This window comes from Notamacropus eugenii, chromosome 2, assembly GCF_028372415.1.
Source record: "Notamacropus eugenii isolate mMacEug1 chromosome 2, mMacEug1.pri_v2, whole genome shotgun sequence".
Lineage (NCBI taxonomy): Eukaryota > Metazoa > Chordata > Mammalia > Diprotodontia > Macropodidae > Notamacropus > Notamacropus eugenii.
In genome coordinates, this window is record NC_092873.1 from 450,485,619 (window position 1) to 450,497,056 (window position 11,438).

The 11,438-nt window shown below is 36.8% G+C and overlaps 1 pseudogene; it reads left to right on the forward strand.

The window, feature by feature from the left end:
• The first annotated feature begins 8,994 nt into the window (after positions 1–8,994).
• LOC140529582 (AP-2 complex subunit mu pseudogene) lies at positions 8,995–10,881 on the forward strand (annotated as a pseudogene).
• The last annotated feature ends 557 nt before the right edge of the window (positions 10,882–11,438 follow it).

The window sequence follows — 11,438 nt, forward strand, 5'->3', positions numbered from 1 at the left end:
AATCACCTCACTCTCTTATTTTACAAATGTGCAAACAGATGTCCAGAGAGTTCAAAGTATCTTCTGATTATGTGGTTGGTAAATAAACAGCCAGGACTTGGCTCTAATTTCCTGATTTTTGAACCACAAATTAATTAATCTACTTTCTGCCTCTCCCAACAGTAAACCACTAGTTTTGGGGTGACTAAGAAATAGTAGAAATGGTGATTACCTTGAAGCTAGGAAGACCTAAGTTAGAATACTGCTGCCAACAATTATTAGTTGTGGGACCCTGGACAAATCTCTTAATCTCTCTCAGGCTGTTTTCTTATCTGTAAAAGAGGGTTAACGTTACCCACCTCTCAAAGGTGTTGTAAAGATCAAATTTTATAGCACACACACTTAGGCAAAGGAATTCCTTGTTCAGTTGTTGATTAGATTAAATAGCAACTGATTTTCTTCCAATTCTGGGCTTCTCTAAACTAGCATCCTGCTTAGAACTTATAGAGAGGCATATTTTAGCTTAGGCATTTACATGGCGCAGTAAATAGTATTCTGGGCCTGGAATCAGGATAACTCTTCATGTTTTCAAATCTGTCCTCAGACACTTACTAGTTGTGTGACCCTGGATAAGTCATTTACCCTTGTTTGTCACAGTTCCCTCATATGTAAAATGATCCAGAGAAAGAAATGTCAGATCATTCTAGTATCTTTTTCAAGAAAACCTCAAGTGGAATCAGAGAGTCAGACATGCCTGAACTGACTAATACTTTAGCTTGTTTCAAAGAGGAACTTCCCTATCACTGAAGACTGAAACTCCTTAAGTGGAGCACACATGAACAATTTTGAGGGATTCATAGAGTTTCGAATCATGGGATATGTGTTGGGCTCTAAGTGTATTAGACATTGGGTTCTAAGTATATTGGAGCCAGCTTGTAAAATAGACATCAATTTTGCATGAGCATTTACAGCTCAGAAATCAGTAGATGCTACAAATCAGGGTTTTGTTTGTTGATTGCCTAGACTTGAGAAAATGATGGAGAAAATTTAAATAGTGTATATTAAACTTTAAAAAATGTATTGTGCCCTTTCAGAGAACTTATTGTTAAACATTTACCAGAACACCCCTCAATTATAAACATGATCTTTTTGGTCTCTTTCAACGTTGTGATTTTGTGAATCTGTGAAAAAGTGGGTGCACAATATCCTCAGATTTAGTGTGAAGGGATCTTAGACATCTTTTAGTAGACTCCCTCATTTTACAGATGTGCAGAGGCCCAGAGAGTTCAAAGCCTCCTCTTCTGGTTATACACATGGTAAATAATCAGTCAGGATTTAGCTCTAATTTCCTGATTTTTAAACCACAAATTAATCTATTTTGTGTCTCCCAACAGATAAACTTCTAGTTTTGAGTTAACTAAGTAGTAATAGACATAATGCTGACCTTGAAGTTAGGAAGACCTAAGTTAGAATACTGCTGCAAAAATTTATTAGTTGTGGGACCTTGGACAAATCTCTTAATCTCTCTCAGACTCAGTTTTCTCATCTGTAAAATAGGGTTAACATTTTACTAACCTCCCAAGGTTGTTGTGAGGATGAAATTTTATACCATACATATGTATAGATGAATATACGCATATGTACATTTTCTTTACAAACCTTATAACTCTTTATAAATTCTAAATATTATTATTTCAGTTTTTCTACCACTGAACTATCAATTTTCTCATCTTTGCTTTTTAACTCACTTATAACTCTAATGATGAAGATTTCTGACTGACTTGGAACAGGAATTGTGTCTTGAGAAGCTTATGGGATATATATTCTGTGTCACTTTTCAAATCACACCATGCAGGGATGGTTGCTTCTACTGCCTACACACCGGGCAAGCTTTGTGCAAAAGCAATTAGCAGACATTATTAAGAATGTTACCATGAGAATGCTATGGTCTTTTGATTTATTTTCAAATCAAAAGAAAAAAAAAATTAAAGTGCCCTTAATAACCCCCAAAGAATACTTGACATTTATAAATTTAATGAGTTGTTTTTTCAGATAATGTAATCTTTTTATGTTCACTAGTGGGTTTATAGTGGATAGCCACAATTCACAGTGCCTTCAAAAGAAGAAGAAAAAATAATTGTTCATATATATATATATACATATATATACATACATATTTCATATAGCTAAAGAGAAGTGATTATCATGCAGAATGATTGGTTTTTGCTTATTTATATAATAAGGTGATAATGAAATAAATTGGTGACTACACATTTGAAAATCATATTATTTTATTTTTATTGGGAAATATCAGGTTGATTCAGAGTAATCTCTTCAGAACACAATCTATCTCTATTAAAAACTATAAAATGACATTAAAAAATTTTTTAAATGTCAAGTTAAACAGAATCAGATCACAAATTTAAATGTAGTTAAATTAGAAATTTCAGGAAATAAATCTGAATCTTTCCCCTTTCTGTGCACACACACATAAACATACAAAATAAAATACCTTAGCTGGTGCTTATATGTCTTCTGATCTTGGAATTTTAACTATGTGATTTAAGTATGTCTCAACATTTCTTGGCCTCAGTTTTTTCATCTGTTTTAAAAGATGCGATTCAATGAGCTCATTTCTAAAACCCTATTAGCTCAATTGTTTTCTGATTCTATGTCTTCTTATCCTCTATTTCATGAAGGAAAAAAGGTTTCTTTGTTAATCTTAATATTTTACAACGTCCTATCAGAGACTACTTGGACGAGTCTCAGAATTCTGACATCCTTGACAACATAATATTTTCTGCAAATCTAAAGTGTATAGGAAGCAGAAGTTTTTATTTTTATGATATAGGTAACTCTTTCAAACTTGGAGGGTTTGATGAATTGGTTATAATATTTGCCTTTTTATATTTCAAATGTCATCATGTTGCGTCTTTGTAGCAAATTCATTTATAGTACATGCTTTAAATCTCTATTTATACTCACATGAATGAAGTGCAGAAAAAAAATCTCTTGCCTTCTCACACTCTTGATTGCTTCCTTCTTGGTAAAAAAGAGATGGGGTAATCTCTAGTCCTTTTAGTTGGGTTGATTCAAGGTGGAATTTTTCTTTATGGTGTCATCCGGTCATATATGCAACTTACCTACATAAGCTTCATATTGCAGCATTAACTTGCAGGTCAAGATTAATATTCAAACACCATGGATTCCATTCCATGTTCAATTTTTTTGTTTGAAGACTATATATTTAAAGGTTTAATGTAAGCAAAGGAGTAATGAACTGGAGAGAAAAATACCCAGTCAGTTCACTCTCTTTTTTATGTCTGTGTCATTAAAAGTTATTACTAGAGTTCCTGGATGCTCACATTATGAAGTCACCTGCCATGTGATATGGAAATGTGTTTTTAGCCTGAACCTTATGCAAATCTTTACTTTGTAATTACGCTATAAGGACTAAGGTAATTTGAAAAAAAAACAAACAACTTTTTTTTCCAAAGGCATCATTTGCCTAACTTCAATATATCATAAATCCATTTGCATAAGGAAGTGAACGTTTATTTTCCACCTATGTAGATTGTATCCCCCAGTTTCCATACTTTCAAGATGCAAGTGGAAAGACTAGAAAGTATTGTACTTCAAATAAGATGGGATTCTATTTTCTGTAATTTACACATAATCAAGAGCCGATTATTGCTGCATGAGTACTATCTATAGCAATATATTAACATCCTTATTCTATCTACCAAGACCCTGAACAAGATTGCAGGCATATATTTTAGAGGAAATAAATTCCTATTCAAGGGAAAACATGTATCCATGACTTAGTCTATTTATAATCCTTAAATTTAGTAGTATCCCACTGGCATCATCCAAATAAATAATAAATCTGGTAACTTCTCACCAATTTGGAATTTTAAACTTTGAAAAAGAAATGCTGAATAATTAGCTACATTTTTCTCTTATCTATCACCTTAATTTATACACAAATAGTCTACATGTTATTGCATTATGTTTATAATTATGATTTAGTATATTAAATGCATATAAGTATTTAAAATTGATGTATCTAAATTCTGAAAATGTTTAAATTATTCTTTAATAGAAAATATTTGTGTTGATAATACAATGAAGTCATCAGCATATACTTGTGACTCATTATTACAAGCTTATTTTTGGTAATTCCTATATCGTCAGAGCTGTCTTTGAAGTAGAAAGCAAAAGAGGAGGGCCTCAAGAGAAGTAACTAGTTTATTCTTACTGAAAATGTGATCTCAGTTTTTCGTCCACAAGGAAGTGCTTATTAAGCACCATGTAGAAGTCAAAAATAAAAGCCAATACAATGCAATGAATTATGCCATCTATAGATGAGTGTTAAATAGTGCAAATAGGTCACCTTTTTTAGGGGAATAAACCTAGGCAAGACTGAATAGCTCATGATATTTTATGTTCATAAGAAGGATAAAGTTCCATTTTTATAGAGCTTCATGGTTTTTTTTACATATATAGTATAATAATTTTATATTCATTTTAGAAGTGTCCATGAAATATTTCAGTATCCTTAGGATGAAGCTGTCTTTCGCCCAGGGAGTCATTGGTGATGAACTTGGTTTATTGCTGCAGATTTTTGCCCTATAATTAGATCAATCAATGTTTAAATGGTATCTTTTGAATTTCTCCTTTCAGAGAAAAGCAACTGAGATAAATGAAAAGTTTTGAGATCCTGTCATGAGAGGAATTCTCTCTTTGAGATCCTGTCATTTGAAAGAAATTGGAATATTTATCTTAGAGAAAGAAGGCTTGTGGGGGAGCAGGAAATGATAATTGTATTTAAGCGTTTGAAGGCTGTCAAATTGAAAGGATAATTGATTTGTTCAACTTTGTCCTACAAATCAGAACTAGAAACAATGGCTGGCAGATTCAAAGGCAGAATTTCCAAATGATTAGTTACATTTTTTTCTCATATCTACTCACAAATGTAATACTGTAATTCAGGCAGGCATTATATTAAGTGTAGATGAGTTAAGGAAAATCTTCCTAATAATGAGAGCTATCTAAAAGTGCAGTGAGCTATCTTGGGAGGTAGAATCTTCTCCATTCTCTGAATGTCTTCCTGCAAAGGCTGAATGACCACTTGTCAAGTTTGTAATTGCTTTGAGAAGACATATACAATCAAAAAATGAATTAGCTCTGGAGTGAGGGGAACTGGGTCCATAACTTACCTGGGGGATATTGGTCAAGTTACTGATGATGGCTAGTCTTCAATTTCATTTATAAAATAAAGGGGAAGAACCAGATGGCCTCTGAAGCTCCTTTCAGCTTTCCTGCTATAATTCCGGATGTTCACAGAGGATCCTTATGATTGTGTGATTTTAATTCTAGTGGTTTTAAATGGCTATTGTCTTCTATTTGACCTCATCTTCAACTGCTCCTCCCTCTTGGACTTTTTACAAAGTTATAAGTAATACTTCTAAGAAACAGGGAAGGTAATCTTGGCAGAATAAATGTCATTTTGGAAGAAAGTCTATGTGTGGCCCCTGGAGAGGAGTGACAGAACTCCATTCCTTATAATACATGAACAGTAAACTGTCAGGGTAAAAGTCTGCAAGAGACTTGAACTTGTACCATTAATAGCCATTGGAGGACAAGTCTATGTAACTTTGGGTTAACTGCCATCGTTAGAAAGTGTCTGTTCAAGTCACTGAGAAAGGATGAATAAAATTATCATTTTTAAGGAGACTAATAGTTGACTAACACTGGAAAAGTATGTGAAAGATTTGGGTCATTAACTGCCTGTGGAGAGTTCCTGAGGGGAACTGAATAAGTTTAACTTTCTTTCATTTCTTATGAGACTTGAATTGAAATAAATTTTATTTTGTGAAAAAAATAAACTGACATTTATGAATAGAATTGAGCAAAATGTTATTCCGAGAGACACTTAGTTGATTATATTCTGAAGAGAACTGATTTGTTGGACTGTGGTTCTAGTGTTTTGAAGGAGTTGGCAGTTGATGATGGGTGAGAGGAAACCTAATTAGCCATTTCTTTTCTCCTCTACTTTCTCAGAGCAAAGAAATGACTTTGACTGTGATTTCCTTCCTAGCCATCGTGTTAAATCAATCAACCAATCAATCAACAAGCATTTATTAAGCAACTGCCGCATGCCAGACCCTGTGTTTGGCATTGGAGATCCAAGTTCCAAGTACAAGGAATGAAAGTATATGTATATGTGTTTGTGTATGTATATATGTGTATGTACACATGCACACATATACATCTGATATAGATATTTATTTATACACTCACATATACATACATATATACTTATGTGAATGTATGAGAAAAAGAGACATAGAGATTCCCCATTAGAATGTAAACTTCTTGGGAATAGAAATTATTTCATTTTATATATGTCTCTATAGAAGTATAGAGACATACATGCATGCACATATGTGCATGCAATATGTGTGCATTTACATGTGTTTATGCAGCACAAACATTAGATAAGTAAACACAAATCTATATAAAATAGTTAATACAAAATAGTTTGGGATAGAGGGCATTAGCAATTGTCAAAGCTGGGGTATGTCAGGAAAGGCTTTTTGTGCAAAATGATATCTGAACCATGTCTTAAAGGAAGAAGGTCTCTATGAGGTAGAAGTAAGGAGAGTCCCTAGGTATGCATGACATCCATATTCTATAATTCTCTCTTATTGGGTCCTGTTAATAAAAAAGTTCAGGATTTGAGATGGAGAAAGGAAAATTAACTATGAGAAAAAATTATCCCTGTTTTATTAAACTAAGTTCTCAGAGATAATGAAATATTTTATAATTTGATACCATTTCTGAGGTCATTTCTGAAAATATCTATTCAATTGTCTTTAAACATTATAAAAGTAAAATAATTTATAACATAATACGTCAGTAGTATACTAGGATATCAGGATTTAGAGTGTTTGCCCAACTGAGGGGGATCATTTATTTCTGGATACCCATGTACCTCAAACAGATTTCTATATATGTGGTCTTAAATATTAGATTATTGCATGCAATTATTTCAATTCAGCTACATCTATAACGACATTACTAGATAGAAGGATATTAACTGTAAATGTACCTTAATTTTTTGGCTTTCTTCCCCAAACTTAGAAATATTCTTAGAGCAATAAAACTTAGGAAATAAACTTAGAAATCTATATTACAATACAAATTGGAGGTAAATATATGGTCCTAAAACCAAATGGAAATTACAAAAGTATAGATATCAAAGGCAAGCAAGAATTTTATTTGAGCCAAAAGTTTGAATTAGATTAAATAATATAAAAAATTGTCCTATATAGGAGGAGCTTTAAAAGCAGTGTATTCTTACAAAAGATAATGAGAGATGGAGAAAACGCATCAATTCATAGAAAAAATAGTAAAGTATTAGGAATCTGGGCAATAATCAGTCAGACTATAAGAACATTCCAGAGATAAGGATGGCGTTTATTACAACAGAGGATTTGACGATGGAAATATCCAATGTGCAAGTGATAGAATTAAACTTTCCGTAGTTATTGTAATCTCAAGGTATCATTTTTCAGAGTTTGTTGGGGAAAAAAAAGTCAAGGAACATAAAAAAGACATAGATCGGAATCTCCACAGAGGGGTAGTTTAGCCAGGGCTATAAGTATTGTGAGGAAAATTATAAGAATAAATCTACATAGCAATGTATGTGGAAAAGCTCTGAGCTCCTTGGAAGATAAGTTACATAAAAACATAACATAATGCCATTTCTTACAGAGAATGAAAAAGGTGGAAAAATCCTTACATGAGAGAACATGTTAAGAATTTAGAAAGTTATGACATATGCTGAAAATAGAAAGCCTGTAAGTGTTAGCAGATATATAGGATATACCATTTTAAAGGCTTCTTTCAATATAATGTTCTTATTTTTATTTTTTTAATTCTTAATTTTTTAAAGTTGAGTAGTCATTTTTAATGATTCATATTTATGAAAATGTTATTTAGCTCTGAAATTTTTAAGTAATGCAGTAGAAATTGTTCAAGAAAGGAGAGGAGGGTTTGTATAGTGGAGAAAAGGTAGCCTTAGAGTTGGAAAGACCAAGCTTCCAAACTTGCCACAGGTAAGTCAGAGAAGTGATTGTAGACAAGTTACTGTAATGTAAAGATCTTCCTTGCCCATTAATGGAACTCAAATTAGGGGAGGCTTGTTTTGTAGGAAGGCTCACCCATTTTGTTAATTGTTGATGAGGCACTGGGTCATGAGGGTCGAGTACTCTGGCTCTGAAAAGTGTATATATAATGGGAGGTGAGGTTTTGCTTTGGGGGCTTACTCTTTGAAAGAAGGGTTATGTGCCAAATGAGACCCTGCTGTACAGAAGCCACCCCCACCCCAATTTGAAAATTCAAATGTTGTAGCTTCTCTCTCTGGTAGCTATGTATGTAATGATCAGACAGTTGGATCTGTCTGTTGATCTGTGATGTATGTATTGCTTATGATCAGACAGTTAGCCCTGTCTGTGGGTCTTTATTTCTCTGCTTGTATTTTCTCTATTGGTATATGTGATTAAAGGAGATTGTTTACCTCTCAAAAGTTGCAGGCCATCCTAGATATGTCAGAATGCTTGTTGCTACAGTTACCTAAACACACTAATCTTTGCACCTCTCTAAAACTATGAATTACTGATAAATTATGAACCTACACAGGTAAAAACAATTTAAACATCAGGAATTTCCTACACAGAGGAAATCAGAGATATAAAATATAAAAAAAAATGAAGGAAAAGATGGTAAAAAATGTTTTAATAGTATAAAACCCAAATTGTTGTAAAAATACATACATGTGGGGAGCGGCGGCGGCGGCGGAGCCAGACCCTCGCACGGATAGACTGACTGAGCAACCGACGGACGGACAGACGGGCCGCGGCTGCGCCTGGATTGCAAGCCTTTTCTGTAAGCAACGAGGACCCAGAAACTATCCAAGAAATCATACCATTTTAGGACTGGCCTCATGGATTTCAAGCCCAATTTGGCCTTCCCATTTTACAGGTCTGTTCTCAGAGCCATGGGCAGAGGAGACTGAGTCGCCACCATGATCGGAGGGCTTTTTATCTACAACCACAAGGGGGAGGTGCTCATCTCCCGGGTCTACCGAGATGACATCGGGCGGAATGCCGTGGACGCCTTCCGCGTCAACGTGATTCATGCCCCGCAGCAGGTGCGCTCCCCCGTCACCAACATTGCCCGTACCAGCTTCTTCCACGTCAAACGCTCCAACATCTGGCTGGCAGCCGTCACCAAGCAAAATGTCAACGCCGCCATGGTCTTTGAGTTTCTCTATAAGATGTGTGATGTCATGGCTGCCTACTTTGGCAAGATCAGCGAGGAGAACATCAAGAACAACTTTGTGCTCATCTACGAGCTACTGGATGAAATCCTGGACTTTGGCTACCCACAGAACTCGGAGACAGGAGCTCTGAAAACGTTCATCACCCAGCAGGGCATTAAGAGCCAGCATCAGACAAAGGAAGAACAGTCTCAGATCACCAGCCAGGTGACTGGGCAGATTGGTTGGCGGCGGGAGGGCATCAAATATCGTCGGAATGAGCTCTTCCTGGACGTGCTTGAGAGCGTCAACCTGCTCATGTCTCCTCAAGGGCAGGTGCTCAGTGCTCACGTGTCAGGCCGGGTTGTGATGAAGAGCTATCTGAGTGGTATGCCCGAGGGCAAGTTTGGGATGAATGACAAGATTGTCATCGAGAAGCAGGGCAAGGGCACGGCTGATGAGACGGGCAAGAGTGGGAAGCAGTCTATTGTCATAGATGACTGCACCTTCCACCAGTGTGTAAGGCTCAGTAAGTTTGACTCTGAACGAAGCATCAGTTTCATCCCCCCTGATGGAGAATTTGAGCTTATGAGGTACCCGACCACCAAGGACATCATCCTACCCTTCCGGGTGATACCCCTGGTGCGGGAGGTGGGACGGACCAAACTGGAGGTTAAAGTTGTCATTAAGTCCAACTTCAAGCCTTCTTTGCTGGCCCAGAAAATTGAGGTCCGGATCCCAACACCGCCGAACACAAGTGGGGTTGAAGTGATCTGCATGAAGGGAAAAGCCAAGTACAAGGCCAGTGAGAACGCCATCGTATGGAAGATCAAGCGCATGGCAGGAATGAAGGAATCACAGATCAGTGCGGAGATTGAGCTGCTACCGACCAACGACAAGAAGAAGTGGGCCCGGCCTCCCATCTCCATGAACTTTGAGGTACCATTTGCACCCTCTGGCTTGAAGGTGCGATACTTAAAGGTGTTTGAACCCAAGCTGAACTACAGCGACCACGACGTCATCAAATGGGTGCGCTACATCGGCCGCAGTGGCATCTATGAAACCCGCTGCTAGCTGCCCAGCTGTGGTCTCACGAAACCTTCACCAATCTGGGTGTCCCCTGGGGAGGAGCCAGGCTGGGCAGTCTGCCCCAGCCTCCCCCTGTTGGTGTCTCCTCTTTCCCGCATCGCTGCACATCCCCTGCACAAGTCCCTAGACTAGGTTTGGACCGACCCTACCATGAAGGGGATGAACAGTGGCCCTTAGGGTCCTGAAGTTCCCCAACACTCATTTTGTCCGTCCCAGCCCAGCTCTGGGCTCTGTTTTGAGTTTTGTGACCAAAGCCAGGCCAGGGTCTCTTGAGTGGCCGCGCCTCTGACCCTCTCCCAGGGGTGGGGGGGTGGGGCCCGGGCTGCCAGAGCCTCTAGCCTCTGCACCTCCCTGAAAGGCCAGTAACTGCCTCCCACCCCCTTCCTCCCCCTCAGCCCCTTGCTTTGGGATAGTGTGAGCTCCATTTTGTACACGTGTGACTTGTCCAGTTATCGACCCAATAAATTCTGTAGAGCGGAGAAAAAAAATACATACATGCCTGCGTACATAGAAGTGGAACTATACATGTGTGCCCATGCAACCAAAAAGGCTAATGTAAAGATATACATTCAGCTGTAACTTATTTTTATCACAAACTCAAGTTACTATTTTAAGGGATAAGATTTTTCAGAGCCATCTGGAAAAGGGATGGACAGGGTATACAGAAGACCTAATAACAGGAAAATGTGATTATGACTGCCTTTGGATATTAAAAATAGGAAATTAGCATTTGCAACCCAGAGAGCACCCTATGGAGATGCTGATTAAATGTTTAGGTCTTAACAAACAATGTAAAATAACTACAGGGTGACTTGGTCAAACTAATGTCTTTGAAACAAACCAGAATCCAATATTTTGCACACTTCTTAAATGTCATCGGTATAGGTTGGAATTGAACTGGTGTTGTAAATCTCAAAAAGAATTGCTGTTTTAATTATATATGATTATTACTTTATACCTCTACATAAATAGATGATAAATTAGGCAATTATTTGTCTCAATAATGGTGGGTTTTGTTTGTTTTTTAATTTAATAGTTAGAATAA